General features: G+C 41.7%; 1 long non-coding RNA gene across 2 annotated transcripts in view; it reads right to left on the bottom strand.

Moving 5' to 3' along the window:
* Positions 1-24557, bottom strand: part of LOC107543595 (uncharacterized) — a 161465-nt gene extending 136908 nt beyond the window's left edge. Inside the window, exon 1 of one of the 2 annotated variants that reach the window (XR_001603826.2) lies at positions 24315-24557. This is a non-coding gene — a long non-coding RNA (uncharacterized LOC107543595). Of the gene's footprint in view, positions 1-5195; positions 5256-24314 lie in introns of those variants that run through there. The other variant, XR_001603827.2, reaches the window with a different exon arrangement.
* Positions 24558-25116: the final 559 nt, after the last annotated feature.

The following is a 25116-nucleotide window of genomic DNA, read 5'->3' as shown; positions in this document are numbered from 1 at the left end:
AAGGAAACAGACTTCAGGCTACATTCCAGGAACGACTCCCAGGATGAAGCTTCCAACGGGCCCACCCAGGAAGCTGACGCCTCTGCCAAAATAAGGAAGCTGGAGACGCAGGACGCTGCTATTAACAGCCCCGCCACAGCCCATTTGGAGAAACGGAGGCATCACACCCATCTGTGTTCCAAACCAAAGTCTTCCTCGGGTGCGTCCGATTTCTCAAAATCATATTAAACGTTTGTTCCCAGCAGGGAGAGGTTCTGCCTTGGAAAGTAGGATTTTTGCTTTTTGTTGAGTACCCTGAAATGGAACATAAAAATCCCAAGGTGTTCCTCTAGGCATCACAGCAGCTTCAAAATCAAGGATTGCAAATATTTCAGTTCCACTGACACTTCATCTCACCCCTGGAGATGGGTTTATTTTCTGGTTTTGTTACAGGCAACAAAATAGATATTGATGGAAATGTTTGAGTCAGAGGTCCCATGTAGGTACACTTTACACTGATACTTTCTCTTTGAGGGTAAATAGAATATTTGTCTCATTTTGTGAATGAAGAATATTTTAAAATGTTTAATTCTTGAGTGGAAGTAGGAGACAGGAAACTTGCCTGCTGGGTGGGCTGCAAATAGAATAGCCAACGTCCTTTAATTTAGCAATGTATGTGACATACCTACTAACACCACCCTGTATTCACCAGCACACAAGTTTGATCCATAATACTGACAGCAGAGGGAGGGAGGGAGGGAGGGAGGGAGGGAGGGAGGGAGGGAGGGCTGACCCATCTTAACCACCTTCGTGAGACTTCGTTATCACCATCCTGAGATTCCTGCTGCTGTATTCCGTCCAATAGGTCAGATTCTTCAGCAAGTCCATGCCAACCCAGATAGCACCAAAGGATCTTCTGAAGCAGGACGTATGGTGAATCTTCTCAGCCCTAGCCCTAGCTGCTTCAGGAAGGCTCCTTCTGTACCTGAGAGGTCCCAATATGCTTTTTTGCATGCTCCACGTAACTTACAGCTCTACGGTCTAGCCACTGATCCTTGAGCACAACATCAACCCTTGGCCCAATCATCCACCAGTCTTCCAAATGCCACTCCTATGAAGCCTTCGTTTAAACCCTAAAGCTTGCTCCCACTTGGCACACGCCTCGATTATAGAACTTCTCGGATATCATTGTAATTTATTTTTGTCCTCACATATGTTTACCCCAAAAAAAGATTGATACCTCCTTAAGGACCAGCTGAGCCCTTAACAGCTCCTTCCTCACCCACAGCTGAGACCATATGTGCCCTGTAAAAATGTCCCTGGGACTACTCCAACTTTTCCTGGAGTGTGTCCAGGGTCCACTCCCACTCTCTTGTCCAAATCCCTTGTTCTAGGCTAGTCCTCACTTGCCTCATGTCCAAATGCCTTATTCCTGGATAAACGGGTGGGTTCTGCCCCTCTGCCTTGCCTCTTGAGGTTCAGCCCTTAACCTTTCTTCCTCGCTTTTGATTTCGATTCCATCCTTGGATCTACTTGAGCAAGATGCTCTTATAACCAGTGGCCAGAAACAGGCCAGCCCTTGTCCAGCCCAGCCTCTGGGGACCCTAACTCAGGTCCTGCTTGTCCAGGCAGAGAGTTGGAACAAAACAAATGAACATCCTTGGGGACTGTGAAGCTTTTCCTAATGAAGGACAACAAAGGTTTCTTCTTCATAAGGAGCAGCATTGATTTATGTCTTGAAGAGTAGGGTGATAAGTTATCTGCTCTGCAAGCCAAGCCAAGGGCTCTAGACGTCCCGCAGATGGAACCCAAGTGACATAAGGTGAAAATGAAGACCATTCCAGATACTAATTTATTCAGTGAAAAAGATGACCACACTATGAGCAGTCATGGAAGCACTTTATCATTTCGTCTTTCATTCTCCCCACCCTCCATAATTTTTCTAAGTTCCTCGAATGCGTCGTGGTTTTCTCACGCTGTAGAGTCTATTCTAAGCTCTACCTCAAACAGTCTTGCCTCCACTTTTTCCCCCCGATCATATCATTTTCCTCCTTTAGGTTTCAGGTAAATACCATCTCCTCTTGGAATCCTTTTCAACTTCCTTCAAACTCCCCAATACTCAGTTGTCCATGTGCCAATACATTTATAAATTGCATTAATTACACACCTGCTCATTTGACAAATACTTATTAACTAGGATGTGTGCTGGGGGCATATCAGTAATGGGGGGAAAGGCAAAGGCAAAGTTCCTGCCCTAGGAGCTTTCAGTCTGGAGCAGGACAGAGGAGAGAGGAAAAGACAGGTACTGACAGACATACGGACATACGTAAGGAGAAAACAGGATATGGCGGTGGTGGCAACGAGTGTGGGAAGAAATGGAGCACGGGAGGTCGGGAAGTGTTGAGGACGGTCTGGACGGGGGAAGTTGCAAGAAAATGTGGACATAGGGCAAAGGAAAGTTTCAAGCTGCCTAAAACACATACATCTAGGGGACAAGCTGTATATATTTCAAATGTGACCACTGATATTTTTTCATAATAGCTGAATGAAAATAAAAATGCTTTATAGTCCCACTAACTTGTCTGAGATTGTTTTAATTCCCTTTGATGTACAGTGATTTTCAGCTAGAGATGTAGAAAACGATTGAATATAAAAATCAGAACTGGATGAAATTCAAAGCAGAACTTCATTGGAATCTGATTAACCTGGTCAATTTGGACAGCTGAACTAGGTCATTCACGCCTCCTGATGGATATCTCACACCAGCTAATCGCACAGAAACCAGCAATCCAGTCTGGCTGTCGGAACTGATCGAGCAAACCAAGTAACTGCAAGATGTCTCCCTTATTTGTGCTACAAAGATACAGCCCAACTGTAGAGAGGCAGCTAACGGGATTACACCGGCCGAGGAGTTTTCCATGTTTCAATTCTCAGCGTCTTCTAACAACTTGTTTGAGCAGAAATGTGGTTTGCGCTCCAGGCTGGAGGGCAAATGGGGCTGGCCTGTTTGTTATTACTTTGTGGGCTCTCCCGGCCTTTGGTCGCAGTTCATGTCCCTGTCATGGTCCGAGCGTCAGGCTGCTGGGTCGTCGTTTCCCTCCCCCCTCTCCCTGACACACATCTGGAAGCTCACCAGCCCTCTTTCCTGCCCAGCTGCTGAGTAGGCCTATTTGGAAAGTCGGCCCCAAGCAGCCACTCTGGGTGACTGCCCTGCTCCCTCCTCTAGAATGTCCCTCCGTCCCTCCGCTGGCACAAAGCACAAGCTGCGGGCTCCTCCACCTGGCACCTGGTCAGGACTGACGCAAACGCCAGCCAACCAGACGATGACAGGAACAACAGTGCCTGGACACATCCAACCACATCACACTCCCCCGCCGCCTCCTCTCTGTCTCCTGCGGGTCTTACACCCCAAATCCCGTTGGTCTCCCCCTCCCCATCACACAAATAGCTGCCCTATGGTAATAGTCGTAATCGTTAACAGCCAACACGTCGGTGATCGGTAAGTGCCAGGCACTGTGCCATCCGCTCCGTGTATCAGCGTATTCGATTCTCACTCAAGCGCTAGGCAACAGACACCGTCGCTGGCCCCTCTGACGGAGGAGGGAACAGAAGCGCCACGCCAACCGTTCGTTAGCTCTTCTTTCTTTCGTTCCCGTTGTTCTGCTCACCCGTTAACTCGTTTGACTTGTATCAAGGACCCACTGGGCAGCATCGGGTGACTTGCCGAGTTAGAAGATACGAAGTCGAAATGTCAACTCTGGGCTGCAGCCCCTCGTGTTGACTGAGGCATCACTGCCTGGTGGCTTTTGACAACTTGGTGTCCTTTTCAATGGCAACACGTGTGTCATACAGGCCCCCCAAAAAAGGAGCTCCCTGAGAGCAAGCCTTTGACCATGAAGAAGCCCTTTGAGTACTAAACTACAGCCAGCGCTTGCGGGGCTTATCACTTTGGGGCTTTTCATCTCTCTGGCCTTTTTGCAAAAACTCTCCTCTTAAAATGTATTGTTGCTGGAGCAGGACAGAGGAGAGAGGCTATATGTGCATATATATGTCTTAGTATTTGTCCCACACCAGATTCTAGCCCAATCAGTTTGAGAAATTAACCTCTGAAGCCTCCATTTCATTTGAAAACTGGGGTAATAATGCACATTGTTTCATTGAATCTCCACTATCGTCTTCAAATTAGACATGATTACGGCTGCAGAGGAGGAGACGCAAGGCGGGGAAGGCAGGCGATGGCCTGCGATTTTGCAGGAGCGAAAGTAACGGGATCGTAGAATAACCGCCATGGCCGGTGAAATACCAGGATTGTGGCTTTCTTAAAAAACACAGGTTCTTTTTTTTATTATTATTATTGGTTGCTTTGTGTGTGTTTTTACTTTGGAGATCTTTGCAGTGAAGCACAAGGATCTTTTCTATAATTTTAAGTTCTTTAATTATACTCTTTCTTGGCTTTCTGTTTTTCTTAGCCCAGATCCGATCCCCCAGATTATTTGGGAAATTGCCTGTAGTAGTTGTCCTCCCAGCCCCCTCGCGGGAATACAGTGCTTTACTTTAGCATGAGACGCTTTTTATTCTTTTCTCTCTTTTTTTTAACGTTTTGCCTCATTTACTTTATTCTTTATGTATGCAGGCTCTTCTTTCTGCATTGCCTTTGTTCTCTCTCTCTCTCTCGATGCCTTTTTTCATTTAAAAATACGTCTGGGATAAGAGATGAGCCCACATATTTCTGAAGCCATGGTGACAACTAGATTGAGAAAATGCACGATTCTTGGTTTCAGAGGCCTCATTTTATATTATGTAAAAAGCATTTGAGGCCAAGACACCACAAGGAAAAAGAGAAAGAAACATGAATATATTTTATTCAGCTTTCAGGAAAGTTTACGTAAGATGACTAGATATGCGTTTGATAGCCAGCTCAGAATATGTGAGGAATCGCTAAAGAACTGATTTTGAGAGACAAAAGCACCCGGATCAGGCCCTGGCCGGTGCGGCTCAGTTGGTTGAGCATCGGCCCATCACCGAGAGGTCGCCAGTTCAATTCCCAGTATCAATGTTTCTCCCTCTCCCTTCCTCTCCCTTCAACTTTAAAAAAAAACACAACATATTAAAAAGCACCCTGACCAGGTGTTCTGAGAGCTCCTGGGACACATACTATAAAAAGATGAAATATAGTTAAGAAACTGCTATTGAAAATATTTCAAGTTAAAACTCACCGGAGTAAGAAGAACGTAGGCCACCACAGTCACATGGAGAAAGGAGGTAAAACTTTTATATGCAGAAAACCTTCAAAAATATAGAGAGAAAGTCGGTACAGGGGGCTTGGAGGTGCCATGTGTAAAAATAAGCTGAAGGAGAGACTTTAGCTTTAGCAATGAACGCAAGGATTATAAGCCAAACTACAGGAATATATTTCAGCGGAAAATAATGAGCTCTTGAAATACATTTGCAGAATAAAGGAGAAAAAGTAAAAGCTGTTCTGCCGACAGAACACTAATGGGAAATTAAAGGCAGGGGAGAAGACAGGACATGGATGCTAACCCCAGCGATCGTTATGTGGAGAGGCGATACCCAGAGGAGGAGAGTGGGCTGCAGCTGGGAGCCCGTGTCCTGGGATAACTGGGGAAATGTTTTAAAGTGAGAGGGTAGGAATTAAAACAGCAGTGAAAAGGCTAGAAACTGATAAGGCAAAATATACGCCAGGTCTTGGTCGTATTTCATTGTTATTACAAGATTAATAGCATACTGTTCCCCTATATCAAAACCTTTTGTACTGAAGGATCATATAAAAGGATCAATAAAACAACTCCTTAAGACAATAAAGCAAACATTTTCCATATGTTTGAGAGGAAATGAAGGAAAAATTAGCTAAGATTTAAGCTTGTTTAGGTCTCTTTTGCCAGGTTAGATTAGTAGAAATTCGAAACAGAGGTAAACATTATTTTTCTAAAGGTAGGGGATTTAAAATCAAAGGAGGAGCCCGGCCAGTATGTACTGAAGATCGGGAAATTTTCTGGTTAATTTGTTTAATGTGGATAGCTTCCAAATTGTTGTTTTTTTTAACTTGCCCTGTTAAAATTATTTTTCTATAATATTAACAATATATTGACAAGTTTCCTTTTTGTGCTTTATGAATAGCGTAAGCATGGATGTATAACTTAACATTTTCCAGCGATATTTGTACCAATAAATTATGAAATAAACATACACTATACAAATATTACCTATTAAATCCTGTGGATACAACGTGAATGAGAGAGAATACTTAGAAGTCTAAGTCCTTCATATATGTGAACTTATTTATTCCTTACGAAAAGCCTGTAAGGTAACCTTTATCATCATTCCCATCTTACAAGTAAGCACACAAAAGCTCCAAGATTAGAATGAATTGCCCAAGATTGCAGAGCCAGGAGCTTTGATTTGAATCTAGACTGTCTGGCGTTCCTGGTCTCTTAAGACCCTGTTATGTAGCCATCAAACAAACAGGGAGGTCTACATATACTTATGAAATCGCTCTGTTAAAAAATATGAAAAGCGTGGCATGAGAGCAAAGGCAGGCGTTTTTAACTTTGCGATGGGAGGGAGGGAGGGTTGGGAGAGTCTTGCTCGAAAGATAAGTAGGAATTCTCTTAGGTAGTAAGGTGGAAAATGACATTTCTTGCAAAGACGTAAATACATGGTGTGAGAGAGCGTGCACCTGGAGAAGGGAGGACTGCAAACGGGTCAATACCGCTAGTGCATGAAACTAAAGCACGTATATTCACTAGTTTATTTTTGCAAATCCACTTTAGACAAAATTTTCCCTTCCTAACCTGAAGGCAAAAAATGTACTCCCTTCAAGTAGACTTTCTTATTAACTTAGAGAGATTATCACGATGGGCAGGCTGAAGGTATATAATCCGGATGGCTAAGGTGACTGGTTGATTATTTTAAATCCCAAGTATTGTGATTTTTACCAAAAAAGCAAAATAGATAAAATATCTGATTCAATTTATCAGTCAGTCTAGACTGTAGAGAGACAGAACATTAAATAAAATCGGCTTTTTTACATCCTATCTGTGGAATCCAGCCTTCCTACCAAACACAGCTCTTTTTTGTATCTATTAGCATGTCTGTTTTTATAAACCCTGTTTTTAAATTATTTGAGCACTTTTTTTTATAAAAGTACCACAATACAACCTATTTTCTAACAGAATCTTTAGTGAAATAAAAATACAAATATTGGCAACAATATAGTGAGTGACTCCATATTAAGATAGGCAAGGCTGTTATATTTTAAGTCTTCTCACTAGCCCCTCCCATATTAAAATCATTGGAGTCTCTCTCTTTTCTTTACTTTTTAAGATAGTTAATCATGTTCTCAATGAAATAGTTTTTTGAAATGCTTTAAAACTTTCTCTAAGAAAAGAGTTAATATTTAATGTGCTAGTGTATCATCGGTGTCCCACATAAACAGAACTGGACAATTAATTTTGAGATTGACCAAACTTCACTTCCACGTCTCCCTAACATCCCAGTCCTCCGCTCCTACTCTCCTCCTGTTTGAATTCTTTGACACTTTCCTGAAATGAAAATGGACTTTCATCATGAAACCATGGCTGGGCCTCTTATTTCCTGCTACCATTTCCACCGCTCCCCACCCCGACCCCACCACAGTGATCCTTCTGCTGCGACGATTTATCGAGGTCTTCCTCACTGATGACACCCAGCACACCCCTGTCAACAACCGGAGCTCCTTGAAGATGCTGCTGCTGGACTTACTCATAATCACTGCTATGATCTCAGGCACTGACACCGGTCAAGCCAGAATCTCAATCATGCTCTGTAGAGAGCCCAGTTTCTGCTACTCAGTTCATCCCCCCAACTGCCTCAGAATGTTAGTGCCATAAGGCCCTCAAATGACCCACTTTGTAGCTGAACACGTACTCGGAATGAACAAAACACAGCCCCCCGCCTGAGTCCCAGGGAAGCCTGAGAGTGCCGGGGCTCCATCCTCCACCCTTCACAGCCACCCATGGGAGCGGAGCGCCTCCCTACCTTCCTACTACAACCCCGCTCCAAGCTGGCAGCCACCACCTTGGGGTTTCCGTGACAACCATCCCTCCCGTGGGATGGGGCTCAATCAGAAGGTGTCACTGCCCAGACACCAAAACTCACGGCAGTGGCCCTAAATTATCACAGCCCCCAAAGAGACTCAGATTTAAGGAGTTGCCTCTATCAACAGCCACTGATGGATATTGTCAGCCTAGGATGTTGCCTTTTCCAAGAAAAAATGAAGTAAGAAGGTTTGGTCTCTTCAAGTCACCTGGAGAGCCTGAAAATGAACAGCATGACAACTATATTTTTAAACAGAGGTAAGCACTCTCGTGCATATACTTCATCGGTTTAAATCAGTAATATAGCTTGATGAGATTTTTTTAGAGTTATCTTGTAGTGATTTCTGACGCCTAAAGTCCAGGTTTCAGTCTTAAAGTCCAGTCTCTTCAGTCTGTTAGTTGCATAAACCATGGTTCTTAGTGTTTTTTACATTGCTGTTAGAAAATAAATAAGAAGTTAATCTGCCCTTTCTTTATTGTGCATTCACATTTGCATAACTTTCTTTAGTGAAATTAGACGCATTCATGGAGGGCCCTAAAATGACAATGACAAGAACAAATTCTAATTAATCCTATTTTCTCTTTCACTCAGAGGACTATTAATAAAAAATCAAATTATCTTTAAGAATTTCAAACAGAGGGTAATTTCCACCCCTTTGTAGAGTTGAGAAATGATCTTGTGGCAGATGCTGAATTCTATGAGCATGAACTGTGGATTTCTGTCATCTCTGCATATGGGTAATAGGTTCTTCCCCCCATTATAAGAGTCACTTTACAAAGAAAGCTGGTAAAATTGCTTTAAGCTGTGTGGTAAGGAATCCCATACCTCTGAGCTTAGGATAATTTAGCTTAGGCGAAGTTACAGCTATATATATTCCTTGAGAGCATGATCCACGTCTGTTGTATTTATTTTTCAAAATCTGCCTGGTCCCCAAACACATAGGGACAGTGCCTTAAACAACACTAGTACTAATACTATTACTAATACTAATACTATTACTAATACTAATATTGGGTTGCAGGCTTGATCCCCTGTAGGGGGCATGCACAGGAGGCAGCCAACTAATGGTTCTTTCTCATCAATGTTTCTCTCTCTCCCTTCCTCTCTCTCTAAAGTCAATAAAAACATATTAAAAAATAAAAGAAAATGAAAGAATTCATGTGCTGGAAAGGATTTAAGTTCAATATATTATATAACTTGTACTTCACCATTTCACAATTTAGCTTCTTTGTCATTGGTCCAAACTCCCTAGAGTTTTTAATATATTTGGATCGTTAGCTGAGATAAACTTCACTACTTGGGATTCATTTAAGGAAATAGATTGGTAAATTCATTGTAATATGTTGCTTTTATTTATAAATCTATCACATCACCTAAAAATGTAAGTTTAAAGCAATTGAGAAAACACACTGTTGAAAAAGAATAAACTAGAAGGGACTCGCCAGAAAAACGTTAAACTATTTTGGTGGATTTCGGTTTTGTTAAGTTCTTAAACATGTTTGGCCTAACACATTTCCCTTTAATTCCCTTAATATACCCTGTGGATTTCCACAGAAATGCGAACCGTATGTTTCTGATTCATTTATACTTAACTCATCAACATGTTTGGTAAAAGGGATTTGAGGCACAGAGCCTCATGAATAGATTTTTTTGTGGGCTCTTTTCTTTTAGTTAGTAAACAACTGGAACCTGAACCCAGAAATCTTGGGGCTTCGTTGACGACTCACATTCCATAAAGAATGAGGGAGTCCTTAACTGGTCCAGGCATACTCTGCCTTGGCCGGTGCCTCGCTCCAAATCTTACAGCTGGGAGGAATTATTTCGATAGTTCCCTCTATTTCTTGTCACTTTTACTTTAGAGAGCATAAGCCTTGGATGGCACCAAACTTGTTTGAGTCAGGGCTAGGCGACACCCCGCCAGCTTTGTTCATAGAGACTTCGGTAGGTAGGTGTCCCGGGGCCTGCTCATCAAGGCACGGTTTTAAAGGGTGGCTTTCCTCCCCAAGTCGGAAATTAGGAGGATTAATATCCTAATTCCATCATCTCTTATGACCCACCCACTACAATCTGTTTATTTACTCAGGGAGAGAGAGAGAAATTTTTACCCGACTCTCTCCAGCTTGCCAGCGAGCAAGTATAAAATTATCTATTTAATGACTATTTTCATCAAGATAATTATTCCTGTTTTCTAGTCTAACCCCTGCATCTTTCATAAAACACGGGGACACATCCCTTCCCTTTCTCTCCCAACTTGGGAAAACATACATTAGGGTCTGTGCCTGAGTGTTTAATGAAAGATATTTAGCCCCAGTCTCTCACTCGGTGGGGTTTTATGTTTCCCATTGAAACGGCTGACATCTCGTCTTCTTTTGGAAATAGGCGACCACACCTCCTGTTCCTGCACCTTCTTCCAGGGCTGTCAGATGCCGGTTTCCCTGTGGTGTGTATTTATAAAGACCCTCAGCGCTCTGCTTTGCAAAACGTTAGAGATCGTCTGCTTGGGCCCTATCGACTCTGCCCCCACGGCCACCTTCATTACCAAGCCCCACGCCTCCCCTGGTACTTCCAAGGCCTCCTTTGGAAACCAGATCTTAGGTCTGGACGCATTCCTTTCCTTCTGCTACTCGCTGCAAACTAGAAATAAAAATCCTCTGGCTTTGAGATATATGTAATTTCTGGAGCAGAAACTCAAAAACAGAGGATTAGCCTCGTGACATGAGAATAATCCGAAGGAAATTCCTAAAGACAGAAACATCTCTCTTTCATCAGCTCTCCCAGGAATTAAAGAGAGATGGAACAGATATGCGTGGTATTTGCAGAAATAAAAGAATGCATTTCAATACAGAGCATAAAATCTACCTTCTGAGTTCCCTAAACATAGGTCTGGATCTTTTGCTTTTATCAAACTAGAGTGGTGTAACTTATCAGGAAAAAAAATACAGTGAAAGAAGTCTGCAGGGAAATGGGTCCTGGGCCTCTCATTTAATAAACATTCCTGGACCCAGGTGTTACGGAAAATAAGCACCAGGGATGGACGTGTGTCACCCCTCATTTATAGTTGTTAAGGGTTTTTTATTTCCCTGCTGACATAAATCATTCCACCCTATTAAGATAAAAGTCCGGATGGCCTCACTCCGAAGTGGGGAGAGGAAAAAGAAAATTCCTAGGACTCCCGTATATTATTTCTTTTTAACCTCATCTTTTAAAATTTTCTTTTAAAAATATATTGTATAGCCCTGCCAGGGGTGGTTGAGCACTGACCTATGATCTGGGAGGTCTTGGTTCGACTCCCAGTCAGGGCACAGGCGGGTTGCAGGCTCGATCCCCAGCAGGAGGCAGCCGATCAATGACTCTCATCATTGATGTTTCTCTCTCTCTCTCCCTCTCCCTTCCTCTCTTTGAAATCAATAAAAACATATTTAAAATAAAAATAAATAAAAATATATTGCATAATGTGAACAATACACAAGTGTAGTACATTTATACATATTACACATAAATTCACAGGTATTGGAAGAACAGACTCAAAATGTCCTTGGTGTTGTACTGTTTTGTTTTACTAATAGTGATACACAATCAAAAATATGTTTGGAGCCTGGCCGGTGTGGCCCAGTTGGTCGAGCATCGACCCATTCACTAGAAGGTCAGGGATTCAGTTCGATTCCCGGTCAGGTCACATGCCTGGGTCACGGGCCGGATCCCCAGTATGGGGCTTGCAGGAGGATCAGTGCTTCTCTCTCATCGATGTTTTTCTCTCTCTCTCCCTCTCCACTTCCTCTCTCTGAAGTCAATTAAAAAAACATATTAAATATATATATATTTTTTAGCCTATCAAAATGAAACCTGGACTGAGAGATAATCCTGACTCTGAGGCATGGTTCCTGACCTGTTACCACTCAGCTGCCTTCCTTTGGACAACTCCCTTAGGTCTCTGAATCTCCATGTCAGGTTTGAAGGTTAAATTAGATGCTGCCTGAGGTCTCTATGAACACCACGCCAGTTGTATTTTGCACACATGCTTGTTAAAACCAGTAACTTGAACTTCACAGTGACTTACAACTGAACAGGCTGTGAGGGTGAATGAAACTGCCACCAAATTGCTGGGAGTCTACCAGCAGGAGGCAGTTTAAAAACTTATTCTATTCTTATCTGTGTAGAGAGGACACCTAGGTGGCTTCATTCTACTACTCGGTGGTTTCATGTTGGATAAAACTCTGTCTCTTTCTCAGGATCTTCCTGGTAGTGAGTTTAGGGGCTTAGTTTATGCACACAGGGGAGGGAAAGTTCTTAATGGTCATAACATACCATGGTAAGATGTATTAAAAGAAAAGAAAAAAGATTCTTTCCCTCAACAAGGTAGAATGATTTTTTTTTTCTTCAAAGCAAATCCTAAACATAAAATTGACAAAGGGGAAAGTTCTTGGAAAAAAATATGTGCCAAAAAGTACTTTTCAGCATTTAGATTTCAGAATAACTCACCATGCATTCAAAATGAAATGTGAATTTTTACTCATTATAAAGGAAGTTCAAAGCCCTTCAACTGCATTTGTTTGACCTGTTTGGCAGCAAAATAAATCTGGTGGGTGGTCTGACTCGGGCACCTGTCCAAGTCCAGTCATATTACATTTCCATAGTGTCAACATTTAAAAGCCCCATCCCTGTTGCACCAATAACAGCACATGGGAATATCTCCTGAGCAAATGGCAACCAACACGTTACACAAACAACTGTGTCCCTGAGCCAGACTCTGTAGTTTTCCAGAAACTAAAAACTCAGCAAATGAAGAGGGAATATGCATGTTACAACTCAGAGCTCTACCAGTTGAGATACATCACATGAACCTGAGGAGTGAAGATTCAACTCATTAATACTTTGCAAAAGCCTGCCCATCATCTCCCAGCTCAAATGGCAGAGAAGAGCCTAAAATGCAAGTTTCCTTTCTTTTATTTTTCAAATTATAAGCGAAAGTTTATTTAGAAAATTACAGAAATAGTAGAAGTGAGCCAGCTGGGGTGCGTAGGCTCAGGAGACAAGTTACAGAAGCAAGGGAAGGAAGGGCCCTGGGACCTTAGGAGGAAGGCAAAGGTAATGCACCCGGAGGAAGGAAAGAGGGCAGGGAAAGGACTGGGCAAGCTCCACAGAAGGAGGGTGGACTAAAATGCAAGTTTTCTGACTTTTATTTATTTTTCAATTTGTTTTTATTGATTTCAGAGAGAGGAAAGCAGAGGGAGAGAGAGAGAGAAACATCAATGATGAGAGAGAACCACTGACCAGCTGCCTCCTGCACGCCCCTTACTGGGGATCGAGCCCGAAAGCTGGACTTGTGCCCTGATCAGGAACTGAACCATGACCTCCCAGTTCATTGGTCAATGCTCAACCACTGAGCCACACCAGCTGGGTGCAAGTTTTCTGACTTTTAAATCAGTATATTTTCCATTACACAAGATGCTTCTCAGTTCAGTTTACCATATGACTGAAGCCTGGGATAGAGTTACTGAATATCCATCAACTTTTTTTCTCTCCTTTAATATGTATGGTGTGGCCTATAGGTCAGATAACCTACACTTGAGTGCACTAGTCTGCCATTAACTCTGTACCTGAAAAAATCACCTAACTTCTCTCAAGTTCATTGTCTAGCCTATAAGTCTACTGACTAAATCAAAGGGCTTTTAAAATGGTCGTATGAAGAGTCTTACAAAGTATAAGTACCATAAAGTATTAATAATCATCATCTCCCTGAGGTTAGGGGTTATATACACACTTGTTCAACTGAAGTACCATATAGTAATAATAATTGGACATGATTATTGCTATGTGTTAGGCACTGTTCTACATAGTTGTATAGATTGGTTTAATCTTTAGCACAAGTCCATGGGGAGTTACTATTATTTTTCCCATTCTACATGTGAAATATTGAGGCTCAGAGAAATAATTGAGGAACTGAGATGCCAGTCCCAGCAGCCCCAGTTCATGACCACTAAGGCATAAGGCCTATGATATAAATTAATAGCACTGGATGGGTGGCCAGCCAATCATCACTCTGTTTCTGGTTTAGGGACCTCCTAGCCAGAGCCTCCATGGTCACAAAACACCTATTGAACTTACACATGACCATCATGTCCTTTCACAGGTCTCTGAATCCCACCTCACCTACCTACCTCACTGAGAGGACTGAGGCGCAATGAGAAAACAGTGGCTACTAGCAGTATTTGTTAAGACACAAAAGAGAGCCTTGAACGGATAGCTACTCTGCGTTGCTGCACTCCAGTCTATCATGTGGTGAAGTAGGCTTAGATATCAGGATAGGACTTGGTGAGCATGTTCCCATGGAAAGAAGAATCGGGAGACTTTGCAAGACTCATGCAAGGCCCAAGGGATGGCCGTAGGGCCAGATCACTTCCTGTGCTATGTCCTGAGGCCTCCACAGTGCTGGCCACTCATCCCAGTGGCCCTCCCCTCTACAGCTGGTCTGGCTGAGAACTTTTAGGACATGAAATCAGGCAAGCGTGAGACAATATTATTACCACTTGTAGTGGGTTGAATATTGCCCCCTCTCCCCAAATTCACGTCTATCCAGAACTTCAAAATGTTATTTTATTTGGAAATAGGGTCTTTGCAGATGTAATTAGTTATAAGGATTTTGAGAGAAAAATCATCCTGCCTTTAGGGTTGGCACTGAATCCAACGATTGAGGTCCTTATACAAGAAAGGAGAGGGGGATTTGGGAACAGAGATACATACCCAGGCCCACAGAGACTGGGATACACGAAAGAATGTCCTGTGAAGATGGAAGCAGAGATTGGAGGGATACAGTACAAACCAAGAAAGAGCACGGATTGCCAGGAACCACCAGAAGCTCAAAGGATCAAGAAAAAATACCTCCCTAGAAGCTCGGGGGGGGGAGGAGGGCCCTGCCCACATTTGATTTCAGACGTCAGTCCTTCAGAACTGGGAGAGAATAAACTTTTGTCTTTTTAAGCAACCAAGTTCGCACTCATCTATTATGGTGGCCCCAGGGATCCAACACACCACCCCTACTCTTCAATCTATAAAGAATTAGAGAAAGTATCTCAGTAACTTTAGAATTCACCAAAGGATGAGAGATCCTAAATATAGAATGAAATTAAGTCCTGTAAATCACACTCTAGACGGGGGGGGGGGGGGGGGGGGGGGAATTCTGTTAATCACACTTCTCATGGAGAAAGCACAAGTCGTTACTGGCAACGTTTATTTTCACTTTTGAGGGTCCAATACTAAGGACAAAACCTACTTATAGTCGAGGGCCCTTTTTTGCTTTGTGCAGCATACGTCCACATAATTATAAAACAGCATGCTCCTAAAAGGCATGTTCCATAAAAATAAAGGAAGTATCTTAGAATAAAATGAATTCCGAAAATATAATAAAACACTGTCATATTTCTGCCATCGAACAACCATTTCGAGAAATATTTTTATTACTTTCGGTTACTACTGATCGAGCCCGGTTTGAAATCTATTACACAGTAAAGTTCATTTAAAATGTTCACTAATCCACATTTTTCCACGACCTAAATAACTAGGGTCCATCAAAGATCATTTTTTAGAAACATTTTTTAGCTGGGGCCATTCCTGCACTTTTGACTATTTTGTCAGGGATTATTGCCCAAATGAATCATAGAAGAGACCCCAAATTTTAACTTATTAGGGGGGGAAAAAAGCCCGTAAAAATTTTATGCTTTGCAATCAAAGGTAGGGCTCCCAGCGTGGTGCCTGCTACTCTTGAGCAGCTGCGACTGAAAAAAAATCAAGGTGTGATTAAACGGCCTTTTTCATATTACCCTCCCTTGAAGCTTTGGTACCTGGAAGGCGGCCACCATTAACAGGGCCGGTTCCCCAGAAATCTCTCTCCAAGCAACGAAAGGAGCCACCCAACTTCTTTTTTTATTTAGGTTTTTTTATTTTTTATTTTTATGGAATGTATTGGGGTGACATTAGTTAATAAAACTACGTAGGTTTCAGGTATAGTTCTTCATGCGGGGCTGACGCCTGCGACGGACACCTCCCTACTGTGTACTGCGCCGCTCTGCCCCATGCCAGTTTTCATGAAAAAATAACATCATGATAACTTTACGAGTTTCTGACATCCTGTGGCTTCATCAGAAATTTATTTTTTCGCGGCACAAGAAGCGCTGGGGTGGATCTTCTCAGGTGGATCGTGTTCCTCTGCCACAACCTGCCCCCACACGCTCTCTCCTGTTCAGTGTCCCCACATCCCTCGGTAGCAGGGTTATTTTCTGGTGTCCTGGCCTGAAAACTTTAGAAGCTATGTAGCTCTTCCATCTGTACGTTCCCTGCATCAAATTTGTCATCAAATGCCTTCATCTTTTAACTGATGTTGCCTGGTTCACAGCATTCCTCCAGCTCGCAGGCCGTCCATCTCCTGTCACCTGAGCCTTCTTGATGACATCCTTGGGCATCGACTCCTTCCTTCCGCAGTCTCCATCCAGGTAAATGCGCCTCATTCATTATTTTCTTAGTGGCATCCCCCTGCTTAATATTCTGTTATGGTCCCCAGTGGTCCACTAGATAAGAGCCCTAATCCTGTAACGGGCTTCAGGGAGGTCTCTTAAAGACGCCTCACTCATATCTATAGGAGGGTCCCTTCACTTGGCATAAAAGTGAGTGTCGCCTTTAGAAACGCCTGCTGAGATGTCCAGTGTCCTGCCTTCCGTCTGGAACATCGTGGTGAGTATAAGGTTTAAAAGAACTCTCCCAGTTGAAGACGGCCCTGGAATTTCAAGATTTTAGAAGACGTACGAGGGTTGCTTTGCATCTGACACGTGCAAACAGAGCCATGAGGCCCACGCAGCTGCTTCCAGTTTGTTCTGACAGCACAGAAGATGCTCAGTCGCTGGTAGGACCAGGCCGGGCATCTTGCAAGTCCTGACGCATGGATCTGGCGGGGAGAACCGGAGCACATTTTTCAAGCCTCGTTCAGGATGTGTACAGGCTCTTCTTACCTGCTACCCTCCGACCGAAGCATTACTTAGGAGAAGACCCAAAGCCTGATGGTGTGTTGACGTTTCAGCCTTTTACACAATGTAAATCTGAAGAGCTTTACGTGAGTTTGACTTGTCTTGTCTCACACCTGAGGGATCTTAGAAAAATGCTCTAAGAATCTCCCCTTTGCTTGTCACGTGTCAGAGTGGGCAAGCGAGGACACAAGCCGAAGCCAGCGGCTCAGTCTGTGTCTCTTACAATTTTCAGCTGTAGTCAGTCATTTCGTTTGAATGTGTTAACGTCGCATCACAGTCATTGTTTTGACCCATCTCCTCCTGGCCACGCCACGCCTTCTGTGAAAGCCATTTCATCCTGTGTCTTTGAAACTGCTTCCAGAAAAAGAGGAAAATAAAGATTTGAGGCCAATAGATGAATAATTACAACAAAATCCAACCATGTAGGTAGAATTTAAACTTTTATTTTTCTCTGCTGGCTCCCAGTGTTGAGCACATTTGTCATGCAGGGCACTGGACTACACATATTTTGTAGGAAATAAAAACACATTAAATGGGGCAATTAATTCATCAGCTAACTAATTCAGTAACTTCCTGCTCCACTTTTCCTCTATGACACAGCTGTTAATATTTGTGTGAGGAGCCAAACATGATACACCAATAATCATTCCCATAAGGTACTGGGTCCTATTATAGACGTTTTATGATGCAAAATGGCACAATTATAATGTCCTTTAAAAAAACAACAAAAAACACAGCCCTTCCCCCACCTGAAAGAAAAGGTATAAATTTAAGCTAATATAAACTTGTCAGAGTGCTCCCTCTCAATTTCACACCAGGGCGTGGTGCGACACAGCTGGGGAGCTGAGCTAATAAGTGTTGAAAAATGCAAAATGCTGCTTTATGGCATCACATAAACTGGCAAGACGAAGACTTTTACCTCCACCCCATTTTTGACAAACAAACGCCAAAATGTAGATGCTGTAAGAAGGAAACCTGACGGTATTAGACCCATGGGGTACACAGAACTGCCGTGGGGGATTTTCTTTTTATTGAACGCTATATGCAATAAGAAGTGGCATAACATTTATAACATCTAATCACTTTTGGGTCCTTTCTGAACCTCAAAGGGGTCATTTGGAGGAAAGCTGTGGGAAGCACTGCATAATGATCTATTTATTCAGTAGTGAAACAGGATTATCCCTGCGCCTTCCCTAACAAGATAAATACTGTAATATGAATGCACAAATTGAGGATTTTGAGGAGCATTACGTCCCACAAATATCTACTGATTAACGGCAATCGGATTCAAAGAGTGATGCAAAGTGTTCTCGGGTAACTTACATTAAATAGCATAATCGGGATCCAGCTGTTTTTCTCGGGCTGGTTGGATTCCTAGCTGATGGCCACTCACTCCCTCTCTCACCCAGTCACTCACCAGCCACTCATCTAACACTCAATCATCGAGCATCTATTGCAAGTTTCCTGTGTCCAAGTCCCATCGGCCTACTAAATCATGCGAACGACACCATTCCAGCGAGCTGTCACAGATTTATCATGAGAAGAAATCAATCAATCAGGGGCTAGAAGTCAACTGGAGCCAGAAGAAGGTAAGCAAGGAAAGAGAGGCGAGAGGGTCCATTGTCGGGGTACATTCCTTCCCCATGTTGAACCTCAGCGAAAAGAGAGGAGGCAGAACAGCTTGAGGCCCTGTCTCAAGGCTCCTAAGTGTTGTTAGAACCCAATGGCTGCGAATTTCTAATTATAATATTTAGAGAACTGTGATATTCTAGTCCACATATGTGTCCTTGATTTTCCAAAGCTAGAAATACAGTCTCTCTCCTCTAAACTTGTTAAAATGTTATCTATGACCTTTTTATAGGAGTTCAGAGTATTTACTTTATATTATAGATATGGATGCTTCTTGTCTCCCTACTCAGTGTAAATGCCTCAAGGGTAGGACCAAAGTCTGATATATCTTTCATTCAGCAACAGTATTTAGCAGAGTGTATTATGAATATTCTACGTCATTTGATTGGAAAAATTACTTCTGTGGACTCAACCATTATATAATCAAATACTCAGCAACAGTATTTAGCAGAGTGGATTATGAGTATTCTACATCATTTGATTGGACAAATGACTTCAGTGGACTCAACCATTATATAATCAAATACTCATAGCATCAGATATTTATTGGAGTAGTAAATAAAGACAAAAATATAAGTACCAAATGAGAAAACCAGAAAGCATGCCTAACATTTGGGAGAAGTACCATTTGAGTAGTCTGTAATCATGTGCCTAGTAATAGATACAAGGCTGACAAGGGGGCATTTTGATGACAGCTTTCAAAATGTGCAACTACATGTTTTAAAAAGTTACAGCAAAAAGTAATCTTTTTCAAATTCCCCAAAGTACTTGAGTATACTTTATTGCATACAATTAAGGGCTGTAATTACATGAGCTGAGTCGTGTTACCATTTTTATCTTAATAAAATGCATCACTGAAGTATTTTCCTCATCAAGAAATGCAAATTCTGCCAATGGCAGCTGACTACCAGGAACAAACCTATTGCCCTATCATTATTATTACTCCAATGTTACTACTGCTGAGTCAGCACTCAGTTCACCATCACCTGTACCAAAATGGTGGAAACAAGAAGGATTTCGGTCAACTGCAGTAGGTTCCAACTACTGAGCACATAGCTTTAAGATGCATCTTTTCTCTCATCGCCCTGTGGCTATATACTCTTGAGCTACAGAAAGGAAATGTAAACCCTCTAAGATTTGTCAATTATCCTGGTTCTAGTACTTAGGACAGAGATGGCAATCCACTGGTACTGTTAACATTTTAACTAACTTGGTTGAGTTTAACAGAAAGCTCCTAATACCAATCCTCAGGTAACTGTCACTAAGTTGTGGGTACCCAGCTGAACTTCTAGGATGACTCACAACGTAAAGACCACTGGCCACATATCCACATCATCTCTAGGGGGCCAGTACTGATTCCTGACTTTACCCTGGAAAAGGGGGGTTATTATAATTTTTTCACAACTCAGACACTTGGGAGATAGTGGATACTGGCCAGTTTTAGGTGAACATGAGACATCTGGGTATGGGAGAAATCTCTGATTTTGCACCACTTTTCACGAGATTCTTTTCATCCATGTGAGTTCAAATGATGGCCATCACAATAGAGTTTCACTGAGTCAGGCCCAAAACACCCCAAAGGCTGAACTTATGGGAACCAACTACAAATAGCCAGGCCCGACAAAAACCCTCTTAGGGATGCAATCAAGCATCTTTTTCAAACAATGTGGGAGGTGGACAAGAAGCTTCCACAGAGCATCTTGGAATGTAGTCATGGGGAATGTGGTGACATCTTTTGAGGAACGGATTTAGTCAACCAGGGGTCATGAGGACCTCTGGGAACAAGAGTCACAGCGAAAATTCAAGTTCTCTCTTCAAAGGGCTTCATTTTGAGCTTCAGACCCCACCCCAGTAATTGCCATGATTAGCATAACCTTTGAATACAAAGAACAAGTATTCTTTTCTGACGTGTGATATAGACCATTATTTAAAAATGTATATATTTGGTTCTTTACAGTATTTGTGTGCCATTTTTAAGCTCCTATGAGCCCAGCTGGTGTGGCTGGGCATCAACCCATGAACCAGGAGGTCATGGTTCAATTCCCGGTCAGGCACATGCCTGGGTTGCAGGTTCGATCCCTAGTAGGGAGCGTGCAGGAGGCAGCTGATCAACGACTCTCTCATCATTGATGTTTCTATCCCTCCCTCTCCCATCCTCTCTTTGAAATCAATAAAAAAAAAAAAAAAAAAAAAAAGCTCATATGAATCTTTTAAATGAAATCCCTAGAGATGCTTCTTGGATTGACCCTACTGGAAATGCCTGAGATTTGGGGAACATAGTTAAGAAATTATTACAGTTGCATATGAAGAGTATGGCTGGACTTTTCATATGACACTCCATATTTTTCTTCTTAATCAGAAATGAACAAGTCCCCTTAATGATGTTATGAGGGAAACTCGGTGCTTTACACAAAGTACAACTTGTAGGGGGGGGAAATGCATTCACCTTGTGTTTACGGCCAGGGCCATGGGTCAAAATGAAAATCATGTCCGGTGTGAACTGAAATAACCAAGAGGTTCCATGTGTCGTGCATTTTTATGTTTTCTGGAAGTTTGTTTTAAGACAAAGAACACGTTTATGAATAGCCTGGTCTTTCCAGCAGACTGAATAATGGCTTAAAGTGATGAGATTTGAGTCGATGTGTGTGTGTATCAGAGGAAACGTGGACTCTGCCTTCTCTCGGCGGGTTCTAGTAAGTCTTTTCTGAGTAAGCAACAAGTTGGTGGTAGTTACTCCAAGTGGCTTCCAGATGTTAACCACGTGACAGAACAGAACTGGTCTCTGACAAGAGTGGCATGAGAGAGCAATTGTTCATATATTCAATGATTTTAATAACCATGAAACACTCTTTCTCGTCTATCAACTCCACCTGCACAATGTAAAAAACCTACATAAATAGCCTTTTTTTTTTATGGGGAAGAGGAAGATTTAAATCTATATAGCATATGTGAATCTACTCCTTTTTAAAAAAAAAGAAGTAACTTAGTAAAAGCTGATTACTATTTATCTTTTAATGCTTGAATTTTTTTAGATTTTAAATTTTATGCCCATACTGGATAGAAAGGAATATACATCCTTATGGTCTATATTAATATATTAAAAGCCCTTTTAATGTTTTACATAGTTTAGGTAAATACTACCATTAAATTGTTTTCAGGCTACGCTGAACATTGATGCATTTTACATTTTTTGTTAAGAAAAATAAATAATTCATACTTCTGCAAGCAACGGTATGTACTTTCTCTGGCTTTCTTGAAATTATATTTCAAGTGCCAACAGGCTTCATGGGTGGCACTGCTCACTGAGAAGCAAGACATGAATCAATATTTTTATTACAGTCAAGCCACTTGTCTTCATAAACAAAATATTGCTAATGTTTTTCCATTTAGCCTTCAATGTTAGTTAGAAGCATATACAAATTGTTAGAAGAGAGAAATAAATGACACAGATAAACAGTTTTGCAAAGATCATCATCAGTGCAAACTAAAGTAAGAAGTTGAGATTTTCAGTTATGGTTCCAAACGCTGAGGTTTAGTGTGTTTTAAAAAATGTAAATTATTCAGTAGACGGCTTGCTCATCTCTTGTACTTTTCCTATTGACACAGCTGTAGTTAGTGGCGTTTTTGAGCATCCTTTGTCTATTATGCATTCTATAATGAGCATGTAAATATAAACGAGTGGGGAAAATGGGAGAAAAATTGAGTGAAAATTCTCTTTACACACACACCCCCCCCTTCTAGTCTTCCTTCAAGTAAAAGAATGCTTACAAAGAATTTCGCACAGTGACAGCATTAAAAAAAAAACTCTTTATTTTTGTTGACTATTTTTAGGCCCATAGAATGAGAGTGGGGAATGGGAAAGACAGAAAAGTAAACGGTCAAATGTGCAAATGCTGTGTGAAGTGTGGCCCTAAGAGCAGGTAAAAAGGGCATCTGAGCCCAGAACAGGAAAAAAGTTTAAGATCCCTAGAACTGGGACAAGGGCTATATTAAAGTTTATAATCCCACATAACCCTTCCTTTCTAAAGAGTTTAGTTCTGTTTTATAAAAATTCAGAACCTTTAAGTTTTTTCCTAGTCATTTTTCATAAATGGATAAGGGGAATGTATAAAGAAACTTACATTGTTCATGTATAAAATTTTTAAATCTACTGCTGAGGCATTTTACCCAATGTGTGTGCATTGCTTATATACATGTGTTTCTCTGTCCCTTTCAATAATGCAACAGATAAAAACCAACCAATGGAGAGGAAATAATTTGATGCTCAAAAATGATTAAAACAGAAAATGTATAACTGTGCAGTGTCTGCATGACTAACATGATTTCATTGAACAGCAATCATGTGAAAACACCAAATATACTACTCTAAATGGCTAATCTTTCAATCACTTTTTTAAGCCAACAAGTGTGCCTTGGAGGATTTCTAAACACATAGTGGACAGCAAACTAAACTCTGACCCTGACATTTGTATATTTAGATCCCAATAGATATCGAAACCCTGAAAAAAAGGAGATTTTTCATTTTTGCTTTTATTTTGTTTACTTGATTCTCTTAGTTTAGACAATGAAGTTACCAAAATGGAGTGTATCCATAATGGGCACACAGACTGGCTGAAAAGCAAATTAAGCAACAACAAAATAATTAAAAGATACACAAAGAAGAAAAGAATGTACCAATAAAAATCTTCCAGGGATAATTCCCCCCCGCCCCCAAGTTCAACAGGGCAAAAGATCCACCATAAAAGAAGCAAACAACCATCCTGAAACTTAATTACATTTCAAAGTAATGCAGTCACATGAAAGGAACAAGACATTTTTGTTCAATGGTTTGCCTACCAGATGGCATTTCTAAATATAGTCGTCTAAAACCTTCTGTTTGTTCTATAAATAAAGATGAAAGGAATAGCAACAATAGCTAAGCATTTAAATCACTGGAAATAAAAGAGCACTTTGATTAGTTTGGAAGAATCTGGCTGATTCTAATAATGATCCTGAATCTGGGAAGGCTCAAGTTCAAGGTGAAACTTAGGATCCCAGCCTTCAGGTACTGCTCCAGCTGGTGGGTGAGCAAACCAGGAACTCACACCAGGACAACTGGGGACATCTGAAGAAGCACAGGAACTCCTTATCGACAGAGATTCTAAAGAGCTATAGCCCAAATCCCAGAAGCGCTGGTTTGTTTTTGTTTTTAAATAAAATAGCTGGGACACATCTTGTCTTATTTTTGTGAGCTAATGTGTAAACGTGGGTAACAGTTATGGACCTGAACTCTGCAGCCAGATAGGCCCTACCTGTGAGTCCAGACTACAAATGACTGGCAGGATGACCCTGAGCCAAGTTCTTTACCATTCTGAGCGTCACTGGCAAAAACAGATAGTAACAGTGCAGAGTTTTACGAGAATTTACTGACGATGGCTCTTGGTACCCAGGAAGTCCGACGAATTTCAGCTGTTTATTCTTATTACTAGCAACGGTAATAAATATAACCGCTAAATAATTGTTTCTGAATTTTTGCTGTCTCAAAAGCACGGAGCCATGCCCAGTGAGGTTTTCTGGCAGTAAGTAGGGTTCTAAGAGTAGAACTTAGAGCCTTACCTGGCATATGTCCATGTGGCCTCTCCTAGTACAGCACGGCCCTCTTCTCACCTGGCTCTTGAAGGTTATCAAGATTCACTTGGGAAAGGCAGGTCTAGAGATAGAAGTAATTTTTTTGAGAATTGAGCATCAGAGCTCAGCCCGACGCTGTCCTCCTTAATGACATCACTCTCAGTACTCCCAGCTCAAGATCTGTACGTTTTAGTGAAAGGACTCAAAGCTCCTTTTTGAGCTGGCATGTGGGACCATTCCCATCCACAGCACTAGTGTAACAGTGTGATAGCGTAGAGCTTATCTTGGCAACCCACCCACCTGGGAGTGAGGGGATTACCTTTAACAGAAAAGATAAGTTGTCATTGCTTAAATATGACGCAGACTACAATGAGTGGAAGTTGGTGTTCAACAGCACTTAAAGTTCCACTGGGTTATTTTAGAATTTTACAGGAGGAAAGTGCCACCTGCTAGGGCTAGGACACTCAGTATTAAAAGGTCTCTATGGTTAGATCTCTACATAGAAAGTAATCCTATTTGGGGGCAAGAAGGTGTCTTTAAAGTATGATAATATATACATAACACAAAATTACCCATTTGGGCCATTTTTAAGTATACAGTTCAGTGGCTATAGCCATTAAAGAGTCTCTCTCCATCCTTCCCATTCCTCAGCTCTTGGGAAACCACTACCCTACTTTCGGTCTTTTATAAATTTGCCTCTGCTAGGTGCCTCACATAAGTAGAATCACACAATATTTGTCTTTCGTGACTGGCTTACTTCATTCGCTTAGCATCATGTTTTCAAGGTTCA

The sequence above is a fragment of the Miniopterus natalensis genome, chromosome 21 (genome assembly GCF_054644295.1).
Source record: "Miniopterus natalensis isolate mMinNat1 chromosome 21, mMinNat1.hap1, whole genome shotgun sequence".
Taxonomy (NCBI): domain Eukaryota; kingdom Metazoa; phylum Chordata; class Mammalia; order Chiroptera; family Miniopteridae; genus Miniopterus; species Miniopterus natalensis.
Note: the sequence above shows the minus strand (reverse complement) of the source record. Positions and strands in the feature narration are given on the sequence as shown.